This window comes from Mobula hypostoma, chromosome 12, assembly GCF_963921235.1.
Source record: "Mobula hypostoma chromosome 12, sMobHyp1.1, whole genome shotgun sequence".
NCBI lineage: Eukaryota > Metazoa > Chordata > Chondrichthyes > Myliobatiformes > Myliobatidae > Mobula > Mobula hypostoma.
In genome coordinates, this window is record NC_086108.1 from 70,135,536 (window position 1) to 70,149,819 (window position 14,284).

The 14,284-nt window shown below is 40.5% G+C and overlaps 1 protein-coding gene across 1 annotated transcript in view; it reads right to left on the reverse strand.

Moving 5' to 3' along the window:
- Nucleotides 1-7,020, reverse strand: part of LOC134354896 (ras-related protein Rab-3C-like) — a 139,172-nt gene extending 132,152 nt beyond the window's left edge. Inside the window, exon 1 of the mRNA XM_063064348.1 lies at nt 6,799-7,020. The gene's annotated coding sequence lies outside the window, so the exon portion shown is untranslated. The remainder of the gene's footprint in view (nt 1-6,798) is intronic.
- Between the last annotated feature and the right edge of the window lie 7,264 nt (nt 7,021-14,284).

Sequence of the window (14,284 nt, forward strand, 5' to 3'; positions counted from 1 at the left end):
TAAGTAATCACCAAAAACAGATCCTTAAATCACAAAAAGACATGCAATAAATACCGGCCCCTTTGCAGCTGTGTATGAACAAAGAAGAACAAGACAAGCTAATCCACCAACATCAAAGACTAAGATAGAATTAAAACTGAGCAACAGTATGAGGATAACAAAAGCCCAGAATGAATGCAGAAAAATTGTCTTAGTATCCCACTGGGCTAGCCCTGAGAAGGAGATGGTGGGGGTGGGAGAGAAAGAGAGAAGGAAGTCCATTTCTCCATGTTTACCCTGAGATAATTCACAAAACTCAAAAATGTTTCCAGAAAAATTCTATTTTCACATTACCAGCAAATTGTGCTCCTACGCACAAAACAGTGCATAACAAAAAGAAGAAAAGTCCATTTCCAAAACAGTGCATATTCATGCCAATACCTTACATAATATTTATTATTAGCCACCAAAACAGTTTACAAATACCTCTGTTTCTTCACTGCCCTCCAGCATAATGACTTCTAAAAATTAAATCCAAATACTCCCATCTCCCACATTGTTTATTCATTTATTCATTTATTAGTCTTTTAAAACTATTTCTAAATCCAAAACATCTACATCCAAAAAACAGAGTGAAATGCATTGGTTCCGTCAAATCAAATCAGTGAGAATCCTGCTGGCAGCCCACAAATGTCACCAGGCCTCCAACCTAGCATGCCCACAACTCACTAACTATAACATATAGATCTTTGGAGTATGGGAGGAAACCGCAGCACCCAGAGGAAATCCACATGTTCACAGGGAGACAATATAAACTCTTTACAGATAGCAGAGGGAATCGATCACCCATCTTACCACCAGTGTTCTAAAGCTCTGCACTAACCTCTATGCTATTGTACCACCCAATATGATGCAATGGTGAAAAGATTTCAGTTATCCTTCATGGGGATTAAGGGATACAAGCCTAAATCCTGCCAATGCTCCAAGAATAAGTTGACATCATAATGTAAAATAGACCTAAAGCGCATTTGATTGATCTAGTTAACTTTTTGTCAGGGCATGGCAATAACAAATTTAGCTAACATCATGGTGCTGTTTTTAATTAGGGTTATATTAACCAGCTATATTATGTGAAGGGGGCACAACTCAATCTATTTTCATTCCTCAGTTCTTATTTGATCTTTTAACATGCTCATTAATTTCAGAAGCTTAGCAAGATGACCAATTATCTTGCTTCCAGCTTTTGACATCTTCAAAGTACAAAATGTCTTTCTGTACGATTACAAAAATACACAGTTAAAACGCACTATAACTTTCTGTTCAAAGACAAGGACTTCTTTTAAAGAAAACAACCTCAATGACAAAGAAAGATTATTTTAATAATTTGAGACTCTGAGAAGAAACTAACATGGTTCCTGCAATGGGATCTTGGTGTCCAGAGGGTCACTGGACCCAGGCCTGGAAAACAGCCTGTTTTTCTCTGTAATTCTAAGTAAGCATTTTCCTAAAATTTGCACTTAATTATCATTATTTGTCATCTTCATGCCACAAAACCAACAACATCATGAGATTTCTGAGCATGTGCAACTTGACATGCAAATTCCAAAGCTGCTTACTGTTTTAATACTTTTGAAGAGTCTATGTTGTTCTGCAGCTTTTTCCATTGTAAAAAAAATAGTTTAAATAGACAATTTAAAGATATTTTTAATACTACTAAGTGCCCGTAAAGTACTACACTTAGTTGCATGCAGTGTAAAGCAATTCTTATTAATTAATACTTAGCAAACTGATGAGGTACAGTAGCATATTAACTTACAGAATGGTGTCCAAGTCTCCAACCTGAATGACTGATCAGAAACAAGTTTGAATCCGACTTTAACAACTGGAAAATGCAAATTCAGATAATTACACCTGCCAGACTGGTTTGCTAACAACAGGAGTACTGCAGATGCTGGAAATTCAAGCAACGCACATCAAAGTTGCTGGTGAACGCAGCAGGCCAGGCAGCATCTCTAGGAAGAGGTACGGTCAACGTTTCAGGCTGAGACCCTTCGTCAGGACTAACTGAAAGAAGAGTTAGTAAGAGATTTGAAAGTGGAAGGGGGAGGGGGAGATCCAAAATGATAGGAGAAGACAGGAGGGGGAGGGATGGAGCCAAGAGCTGGACAGGTGATTGGCAAAGGGGATATGAGAGGATCATGGGACAGGAGGTCCGGGGAGAAAGACAAGGGGCGGGGGGAACCAGAGGATGGGCAAGGGGTATAGTCAGAGGGACAGAGGAAGAAAAAGGAGAGTGAGAGGAAGAATGTGTGTATAAAAATAAATAACGGATGGGGTACGAAGGGGAGGTGGGGAATTAGCGGAAGTTAGAGAAGTCGATGTTCATGCCATCAGGCTGGAGGCTACCCAGACGGAATATAAGGTGTTGTTCCTCCAACCTGAGTGTGGCTTCATCTTTACAGTAGAGGAGGCCGTGGATAGACATGTCAGAATGGGAATGGGATGTGGAATTAAAATGTGTGGCCACTGGGAGATCCTGCTTTCTCTGGCGGACAGAGCGTAGATGTTCAGCAAAGCGGTCTCCCAGTCTGTGTCGGGTCTCGCCAATATATAGAAGGCCACATCGGGAGCACCGGACACAGTATATCACCCCAGCAGACTCACAGGTGAAGTGTTGCCTCACCTGGAAGGACTGTTTGGGGCCCTGAATGGTGGTAAGGGAGGAAGTGTAAGGGCATGTGTAGCACTTGTTCCGCTTACAAGGATAAGTGCCAGGAGGGAGATCAGTGGGGAGGGATGGGGGGGACGAATGGATGAGGGAGTTGCGTAGGGAGCGATCCCTGTGGAAAGCGGGGGGGGGGGGGAAGATGTGCTTAGTGGTGGGATCCCGTTGGAGGTGGTGGAAGTTACGGAGAATAATATGTTGGACCCGGAGGCTACTGTCTTTTAGGGAAGGAAATCTGCCATCCTTAGCTGCTATAGTTTATAATGTGACTATGGTTCATTCCAATGTAGGCAACTCTTAATTATCTTCTGAATTGGTGCAGCAGGGTACATAGCTGAGGCAAATTTTGAATGCACAAAGCCCATAAAGAAATTTTTAAAAAACAAAGCACGATATAGTTTGTTACAACCAACTGTCTTTTTTAATTTTAGTTTATTTCCGAGTTTGTTATCAGAGAATTAGAGTAATGAAGTATAACAGCAGAGAAGTAGGCTGTTTGACCCATCTAGTTCATGCTGACCTGATCATCTTCCTAGTCCCACCTACCTGCATCTGGACCATATCCCTTCAAAACCTTCCCATCCATGTACCTACCCATACCTCCCTTAAATGGTACAATTGATCCTGCAGCCAGCAGTTCCGTTGGCAGCTCTTTCCACACTTGCACCACCTCTGAGTGAAGAAGTTTCTCCTCAGGTTCCCCTTAAATATATTACCTTTCACCCTAAACCCATGACCTCCAGTTGTCATCTCATCCAAGCTGAGGGGATAAAGCCTACATGCATTCACCAGATCTATACCCCACATAATTTCGTATACCTCTATAAGGTCTCCCCTCATTTCCATGCATTCCAGGAAAAAAAAGCCCTAATCTATTCAAACATTCTCTGCAATTCAGGTCTTCAAACCCCAGCACCAACCAAGTAAACACTCTCTGAACTCTCAAGCTTATTGCTATCTTTCTAGTAGGTAAGTGACCAGAACTGCACAGAATATTTGAAATTCAGCCTTACCAATATCTTGTGCAACTTCAGCATATCTTAATTCATGTACACAATGCCTTTATTCTGAAAGAAAATATGCTGTCTTTATGACCCTATCTACCGGTGATGCCAGGTTCTTTAATGCTGACCAACTTGGCATCATTTTTGTTGGACATCAGGAATCCTAATTGAACAATCAAAGAATTCTAAAATTCTACCCTGCTCAAAGATATATCATGAGTTCACTTCTTGTTACAATACTTTGCCTATAATAATCCTTAGAAATCATTTACATCTAGTGCAGTTCAACTGGAAACAACTTTCAAGTTGGATTAAAGAGTGTTCTCCATTTCCAAAAGGAGTTGCAATCAACTAGTTCTTAACTCAATCTAAAACAGCAACCAACTATTTCTTCAAAGTTATTCTTCAGATTAGGTCAGGGGTCCCCAACTTTTTTAATGCCATGGCCCCCTACCATTAACTGAGGGGTCAGGTTGGAATTCCCTGGATTAAGTGAATAAAATCAACTTGCACAGGACTCCACGGCGTTTTTCAGTATATTTCATTGTAAAGAGAAATTGTAAGTTTTTCATCGTAAATGTTTTATAGTACTGCATAGTAGTATTAAAATCTCAAAATACTTAATTCCACTTTAAATGAAAATCAGAAATACCTACACAGCAAGCCATTACACATTTTTTTTATACAGGAATGAATTTAACTCAGATTCAAGGAAACTGCTTCTGGCATATATCTTGCTAAATCCAATATCCCAGTGTAGTCATTAGAAACACATTCAAATACAGAGAACGGGTTTCTTAATTTGCTGTCAAAATACAAGAGTCAAAATTTAAAACACTAGCAACTTATTCACTAATGCCAGTCTCCTAGAATTTAATCTAGTCGCTGGGGTTCCAAAGTTATAAAGAGATGAAGATGGGGAAACATGTGAGAAATGGAGTATAGTGGGGAAAATATGAAAGTGTCTACTTAGGCCAAAAAAATATGGGCAAGAAGCATGTTATGTGGCTGGTGCTCCTGGGATGCAAATGAATGGGAATGAAATACTGCATGATTTGCAAAAGGCTAGTACAATGTTCTCATTCATTGCATTAAGAAAGGAACAGAAAAGAAAATAGGTTTATGTTTTCATGATGCGGGGCAATGGTGAGGCTACACCCCAAGTATTGTGAACAGCATTGGTCACTTAGTTGAGAGTATGCAAATATGTTGGAAACAGTTCCACATAAACCTACAAATCTGGAATGGGCATGGTTGTCTTTTTAGTCGAGCCACTGAAGACTGGATGAGTGACAAGGACGAGACTGAAAAGTACAAGATCCTACGGGGTCTTAATAGCATGCACGTGAAAAAGATGTTTGTTCTTGTGAGAGATTCTAGAATCAGTGATCATTGTATGAAAATAATGAGTCATCCATATTAAGTCAGTGAAAAGGCAAAACATTGTTTTTCTCTGGGTTTGGCAGAGGGGAGTGAGTTTTAGAACTCTTCCTTAGAGAAAAATGGAAGCTGAATATTTGGATCATTTTAAGGCTGAGATCTTGATAATTAGCAAGTAAGTGAAGGGACACATTTATTGGGAGTAATCTGGAGGAAGGTTAAGATTACAGTCAGATCAGCCATGAATCTTAATGAATGACAGGGCAGGTTTGAGGGGTCAAATGACCTGTCTAGACTCCTGACAGGTTCTGTACATGTGCATGACTCCATGTGGAAAATTCTGATTCATACAAGCTTTGGCCCATCATACAAAAAACTATTTTAATCATAATTCCCTTATTCTTCTTCGTGCTTTATCCTTCCTTATTACTCATATCTATCCACATAATTTAATTTGGAATACTACCTATTTCTGCCACAACCATGCTGGATAACCTATCAGGAGAAAACAAACAGTGAAAAAACACCAACATTTCTCTGAAACAGCACAAGCAAAGATGAAGGAAAAGGCAATATCATAACTAAGAGGTCTGAAGCTTGACAGTTGGGAAATGTCTTTCTTTTCCTGTTTCAATATTGCTTTTCTATTCTCTCAGGATTCACGGTTTTTTAAAAAAATTTTATTACTTCTGTGCCGCTAGATAAATTAGATTATCAAAATTTAAACATTTTCCAAACGAATCTACCAGCCGCCCAAACCCAACAGGTATTGACTGCTGGCAGGAGGACGGCTGAAAGAAAAAAAGTCGCTGCTGATAATTTTACCATTAGTGCTTAAATTCTCCATGAAATAGCACGAACTGGAAGTTTGGCATTGGAAAATTGTCACTATTTTGTAATATCCCCTTGAAAATAAAACAAAGATAATAAAAAATCGTCATCTATTGTCCCAGTTTGCCACTGTTTTAAATCCCTCAAGATTTGTTCACGATATCAAAGGACCAGCCGCACATTTGAATAAATGTCCAAGTCATCTTCGCAGTCACTACCTTTAAATCCACGAAAAGACACTCTAAGACAAAGGCATAAGACTGATTGATGTTAAGTACCTTTGGGGATTGGATGGAACAATTAATTTCACCTGATGGCAAATGTAGGTCAGTTATTTTATTTCTACCTGCAAAATAGTAACGGGTAGCGAGTAGATAAACTACCTAACCCATTTCATCACATTACGCTACCCCAGGATTTACTCAAAGAACAGGTGTCATTCCGCAAAGGTATTATGAGACCTCGGCTTACTTGACCATTTGCACCAATTTAAAATACCGCCTTGTGAAAGTACCGGTCAGTATTTCAAAACAAAATAAAATGTTTTGTGGTGTGATTGGCGATTCGAGTGCACAACACGATGATGCGCCTTAGCATGTGGAAGAAACTTATCGCAAATTTGCTGCGATTTTCATGCACAAAGCAAACCCTCTCTGAAAGTGATTCTCCAGATATCGCGCAGAAATATCACTTAGCAGAAGAGGACGACTGTTTAAAACGAAATTCTTCACAATCCAAGAAGAGAAAACAAAATCAAGATCAGCTGGACGGGAAATTCGAAATACAAACTATACTGGTGGAATTCGTCGAAATCGGAAAATAAAACACGCCTTTTCCACAGGTACAACAATAACTGAGACGCTCGCATAATGCACTGACCTGCTCTGCTTTCTAAATTAACTGGGAAACCCGGATACAAGTCAAAAGAAGACAAAAGTAATGCTTATTCAAGGTTTGACAGGCACGGACAGTAAACCACCAGGTCAGTTCAGTAGAGCAAACGGCTCAAACAGATGGTTACGGTGAGTGGTTGCTGCCTTCAGTTAGACTATTCCAACACGATCCAGGAATCTCGCTGCTCTGCTAAGGCAGACAAGAACGTCAGACGGGCAGCAGAAACGTCTCCCCGCCCTTCGACGACGGCGCGTTTTTTTTTCATTCTAAGCACGTCGGAAACGTCAGGTTGCAAGGACTGTACGGTATTAATTTTTGACCTTGCTTTCTAAAGTATTGATCGTATAGGCTTCGCTCAATATCGGATCCAACACCAAACCATGATGATTAAATTGTCTTGGATATTAATAATTAAACAATTGCCGTGAGGTTACTCTCCAGAGCTTCAAATTTGATATCCTTACCTTTCAAAGTTCACACTGGCCCAACATCCACTCTTTTCATGGCAGAAGCTTCTCGATTTCTAATATACGAGGGGTGATTGATAAGTTCGTGGCCTAAGGTAGAAGGAGTCGATTTTAGAAAACCTAGCACATTTATTTTTCCTACATTTACACACACCGTCCAGCCGTCGTAGAGCATACGGATCCCTTCATTGTAGAAGTCGACGTCTTGGACCTCCAGAAAGTGGTCCACAGCAGGGGTGATTGATGAGTTCGTGGCCTAAGGTGGAAAGAGATGAGGAGAAACCTCAAACTTTCTTCATTTTCACTCAGAGTTGAAGTGCATGTGCATGTAACGAGAGCTGTATAACTTTCTACCCTAAGCTACGAACTTATCAATCACCCCGGCTGCGGACCACCTGGAGGTCCAAGAGGCTCGCCTTACACGCACGTGCAGTTCAACTCTGAGTGACAATGGAGAAAGTTTGAAGTTAATAACTGATCTCCTTCTACCTTAGGCCACGAAGTTATCAATCACCCCTGCTGTGGAGCACTTCGAGAAAGAAGGGAACCGTATGCTCCACAACCGCTGGACATGTGTACATGTAGGAGGGCACTATGTTGAAAAATATATGTGCTAGGTTTTCTAAAAATAACTCCTTCTACCTTAGGCTACGAACTTATCAATTACCCCTGGTATTTCTTGGAGGCTCTGCCTCCCCGTAATACACAAATGACTTAAATGAACATTGAGTTTATTTATTTTTTAAATTATTATTATAATCGAGGAATCATTTGAGGTCTAGCCCCAAGCGTTTTCACCATTCTGGGTTCACGTTTCAGCTTTCCAGCACTCACAGTTGTTTGCTTTGATAAATCTGTTCTTGCCGAAGTTTACATTTATGTACACTGCATCTACTGATCAAAAGTAAAAATTTTGATTAAACTTTAGGCAAGATCTACAATGGCAGCTGTGGTACTAACAAAAGCAAAATGTCATTTTGAATGTTTAAAAGATGCCAGTCCAACTACTGGCGACCACAGCAGCAGCACTAGATTGTTACAAATAGCTTTCAGGGAAGTCAATGTCATCCTTACCCAGTACAACCACTATGTGACTCACTAATGTTACTGTCTTTTAAATACCACACAAAATAGCCTGGCCAGTTCAGGAACAATTAGAATACCCAGATATAAATATCTGATTTATATCATTCCTTATTCCACTTCAGTGGAATTCAAAGGTAAAAGTACATTTTATTATCTGAGTACGTACAGGTCACCACATACAACCCTGAGATTCATTTTCCTGCAGGCCCACTTAGCAAATCTATGGAATAGTAATTACATCAAGATGTTGTAGTGTGTGAAGGAAGAGAAGTGGGTGCCCTTACTGTTACAGGAGAGAAGGTGCTCAAAAAGCTGAAAGACCTAAACGTACGTAAGTCACCTGGACCAGATGAACTGCACCCTAAGGTTCTGAAAGAGGCAGCAGTAGAGATTTGGTGGCATTAGAAATGATCTTTCAAAAATCATTGGACTCTGGCATGGTGCCAGAGGACTGGAAAATTGCAAATGTTACTCCACTCTTTAAGAAAGGAGGAAGGCAGCAGAAAGTAAATTATAGACCAGTTAGCCTGACCTCAACAGTTGGGAAGATGTTGAAGTCAATTGTTAAGGATGAAGTGATGGAGTACTTGGTGACACAGGACAAGATAGTACAAAGTCAGCATGGTTTCCTTCAGGGAAAATCCTGCCTGACAAACCTGTCGGAATTCTTTGAGGAAATTACAAGTAGGATAGATAAAGGGGATGCAGTGGATGTTGTATATTTGGATTTTCAGAAGGCTTTTTTCAAGGTGCCACATGAGACTGCCTACCAAGTTAAGAGCCCATGGTATTACAGGAAAGTTACGAACGTGGTTAGGGCATTGGCTGATTGGTAGGAGGTAGCAAGTGGGAATAAAAGGATACTTTTCTGGCTGACTGCCTGTGACTAGTGGTGTTCTGCAGGGGTCAGTGTTGGGACCACTTCTTTTTATGCTGTATATAAATGATATAGATGATGGAATAGATGGCTTTGTTGCCAGTTTTGCAGATTATACGAAGATTGGCAGGGTGGCAGGTAGTGTTGAGGAAACAGGTAGGATGCAGGACATAGACTGATTAGGAGAATGGGCAAGAAAGTGGCAAGTGAAATACAATGTTGGAAAATGCATGGTCATGTACTTTGGTAGTAGAAATCCCTTAGACACTTTATATTTAAAAATACTTCATTGAGGTTGATAGCCAGTAGAGAAAAGGAAAGTCTTTGGTGCAAAATCCACAGGATAAAAGTACTTCCAATGCATAAAAGACAACTGTTTTGGTACACACCAAATTAGGGGTGACACGGTAGTGTGGCAGTTCGCAGAACACTCTTACAGTGCCAGTTACCAGGGTTCAATACCCACTGGTGCCTGAAAGGAGCTTGTACTTTTTCCCCAGGACTGCATGGATTTCCTTCAGCTGCTCCAGTTTCCCCCCAACACTCCAAAGATGTACCGACTATTTGGTTATTGATCAAAGGGGTGCAATTAGACGGCGCAGGCTTGTTAGGCCCACCAAAGAGGCCTGTTATCATGCTGCATCTCTAAATTTTAAAAAATCTCCAAGTTTTACAGTGAACAAGTACCAGAAGAAAAATATCACCAAAGTGTTTTATTTAGAGATATAGTGTGGAACAGACCCTTCCAGCCCAACCAGCTACACTGCCCAGCAAACCACCTATTAAAGCCGAGCCTAACCACAGGACAATTTACAATAACAGTTAACCACCTATTAAACCCTAGCCTAATTACAGGACAATTTACACTGCCCAGCAAACCAGCTATTAGACCTGAGCCTAATCACAGGACAATTTACACTGCCCAGCAAACCACCTATTAAACCTGAGCCTAACCACAGGACAATTTACAATAACAGTTAACCACCTATTAAACCCTAGCCTAATTACAGGACAATTTACACTGCCCAGCAAACCACCTATTAAATCCGAGCCTAACCACAGGACATTTACAGTAACAGTTAACCACCTATTAAACCCTAACCTAATCACAGGACAATTTACACTGCCCAGCAAACCACCGATTAAACCCAAGCCTAATTACAGGACAATTTACGCTGCCCAGCAAACCACCTATTAAACCCGAGCCTAACCACAGGACAATTTACAATGACAGTTAACCACCTATTAAACCCTAGCCTAATTACAGGACAATTTACACTGCCCAGCAAACCACCTATTAAACCCGAGCCTAACCACAGGACAATTTACACTGCCCAGCAAACCACCTATTAAACCCAAGCCTAACCACAGGACAATTTACAATAACAGTTAACCACCTATTAAACCCTAGCCTAATCACAGGACAATTTACACTGCCCAGCAATTAGACCCGAGCCTAATCACAGGACAATTTACAATAACAGTTAACCACCTATTAAACCCTAGCCTAACCACAGGACAATTTACACTGCCCAGCAAACCACCTATTAAACCCGAGCCTAACCACAGGACAATTTACAATAACAGTTAACCACCTATTAAACCCTAGCCTAATCACAGGACAATTTACACTGCCCAGCAATTAGACCCTAGCCTAATCACAGGACAATTTACAATGACCATTTAACCACCAAACCAATACATCTTTGGAGGAAGACAGAGCACCCGGAGAAAACCCACACGCCAATGGGAAGGACATGCAAACTTCTTGGAGAGGACTCTGGAATTGAACTCCGAGAGCCCGATCTGTAATAATATCACACTAACTGTGGTTATATAAAGCAGTATTTATTACCCTGATCTCCCTCCATTGAAACCTTCCTTAATCCCAACCAAAAATCAAGATATTTACTCAAGCAGGTCCAAATTTAGTTAAAATATGCTCTGGCAAATCCATGAGTGTGTCCAACACTGTGCCACAAGATGGCAGCATACCATTTTGCAATTGCTGTCTCAAATGTCAGTCTGCAATATTCTTTCACATCAGAAGCAACTGTGAAACAAAAGGGCAATAAAGACCAATGTGGAGAATGTGATACACAATAATACTTGCACTTTGTGTGATTATGACATGCCAAGGCAAACTCAGTGCCCCTTTGCTACAGGAAGTTAAGTCTATAATGTGCGCAAACTGAGAATTAGTATCAGGATGGTCAATCAATGTGAATGTACTGTTTATCAAGGAGAACCAGGCACAAATGAGATAATACCCAAGGAACAGCCTATTCAACATGTTGGATGCATGGTTACTCTTAGTGAGATATTGGAGAGTTACCATCACCATTAGATTTGTGCAAAGGGGTCACTATTCCATTGCTAGAAAGATATAACTGTTTTTAAGATGTATTATTTTCCATAGTTTTTTGGACTAAAGTGAAGTCTAGGCTTATGGAGCGTAAGGAAAGATCTGCCATGATCAAATTAAATGACAAACATTGTTCACAAAGCTGTCAGAAACCTCAAAGGAGTTGATCATGGTAGAACTGATGGTGCTTTGGGAAGGCCAGATAGAAGAGGTGTTCAGCATAAGGCAGCCAAATACCAGGAGCTGGTAGAGCAATGCCAGAGACAAGGGTGGAGGGCATGTTGCGACCAAAAGAGGTGAGGTGAGGTGAGGTGTGGTGTACAGGTTTTGCTGACTGCTTGCTCTGCATAATCTACTTTCTACTTGGCATTAGGATGGCTGCAAAGAGAAGAGCCATCAGGACAGTCACAGAGGCTGCCAAGCATGCCTTCAGATGGCTATGGATCAAGGTGACCCATGGACCAATGCCAAGCATGCCTTCAGATGGCTATGGATCAAGGTGACCCATGGACCAATGCCAAGCATGCCTTCAGATGGCTATGGATCAAGGTGACCCATGGACCAATGCCAAGCATGCCTTCAGATGGCTATGGATCAAGGTGACCCATGGACCAATGCCAAGCATGCATTCAGATGGCTATGGATCAAGGTGACCCATGGACCAATGCCAAGCATGCCTTCAGATGGCTATGGATCAAGGTGACCCATGGACCAATGCCAAGCATGCATTCAGATGGCTATGGATCAAGGTGACCCATGGACCAATGCCAAGCATGCCTTCAGATGGCTATGGATCAAGGTGACCCATGGACCAATGCCAAGCATGCATTCAGATGGCTATGGATCAAGGTGACCCATGGACCAATGCTGCTAGGACACAAGCTGGGCCCTGATCAACCCTGGCTTGGTCACCTGTGCGATGTTGAAAGACCTGGTGATGTGTCCCAGAGCATCCTAGATGTATCTCAGCAGCATTGTGGTCAAATCTTGTTCATATTTATCATCTCCTTTTACAGCTTGCCTACTTACTTTGTAAAGCCAGCCATTGGTGTAGTGGCATTAACACTGGACTTTGAGACGAGTGGTTCTGGGTTTGAATCTGGCCAGCTCCTTGCACACTTTCAATCTGTGCTGGGTTGAGCAGAGTTAGCAACTCAACCTCAAAAACAAATGCTAAAGAAAGAGCAAGGTTGCTGCCTGATGCGCCGCAAGCCACGGAGAGGAACCAATTTATTTTGTAAATCTACATTCTTTTTTTTTAATTTTATTTTTATTTGGATAAGGAATTCACAAATATCATGTACTTTTTTCACCCATATAACCTTTTCCATTTTTTATATGTATAAAACTATAATTATTTATACATTCTTAAGTACACATTGAGATGATATAAAAGGAAATTAGACACTTAGATAATTATGTACCGTGGTAATTCTAAACTATTAGGCTAAGTAATGGTATTAGTTGTTAAGAAAAATAGTAATAATAGTTTCCATATAACTCTTCTGGACCATTTCTACTGGTCCAAAATGTTGTATGTAAGCCTATGTAACAACCATTTTAGGTGTTTATATCCTAATCTGTTCATGCATGCTCCTGCCCACATACATAATTATCCAATTCCTATGTACTTATTTACTTAATTTTTCCATTTTTTATCCCTTTCCCAAATCTTTCCCTTTACTTGTGTTAATTCTCTATTTTCCAAAAGAAAACAAAAAAAAAGACATTTAGACTAGGGGTGCTTACGTTAGCAATATTACTGTGTTGATGAGAAGTGCAGTATAAATCATTAGGAGAGTCATCTAAAGTCTGCTCGCATTGGGGTTATATATTCAATCCATTTATTCCAGATTTGATAAAATTTGAATTCTCAGGGAGTAAGTCAACTTTTCCATTTTAAATATTTCCAAGATAATTTCGTGCCAATCTTCTAATGTAGGTGGTATTGGATTTAGCCACTCTCCAGTGATTGATTTCTTACTTGCCGTTAAGAGGGCCTGCAGCAACTTTATATCTTCCTTCTGTTCAAGGAACAATACATGCCCCAAATAGAGCGTCTCAAAGTTCAGAGGTAACTGGGACCTAGGTACCTTAACTAATGTTCTATGAATACCTTCCCAATATAGACTTAATTTAGGGCAATCCCAGAAAATATGAAAATGATTTGCCTCCTTGGAGCTGCACCTTCTCCAACACGTCACGTTTGCATCTTTATATTTTTCCCGATATGGGGTCTTGAAGTATCTCATAATGTTTTTCCAACAATGTTCTCTCCAAGTCAAAGAATTAGTCGAGGACCATTGAAAGCTGCAGATTTTCCCCCAAGCCTCCTCTGAAAGTACCAACCCCACTTCTTTCTCCCACTTCTCTTTAATATACAGTGTATTTACATTTTTAGCATGGGAGAGTGGATTATATAGTCGAGAAACTGATTTACTAGGTATTGAACTGCAAGCCGAATTCAGAATCTTGAAAAATTCTAATTCTACTGTTGATAGGTCTGTATATCTACATCTCTGGTTAACATAGTTTCGTACTTGAAGGTACCTAAAAAAGCCATTGTGTTCTAGGCCATGTTTGTCCTGCAGGATTTGGAAACTTTGTAATACTCTTTTATCTATAAATGAGAGGTAGGTTGTAAGACGTTTCTTTATCCATAGCTCAAATGTTTTA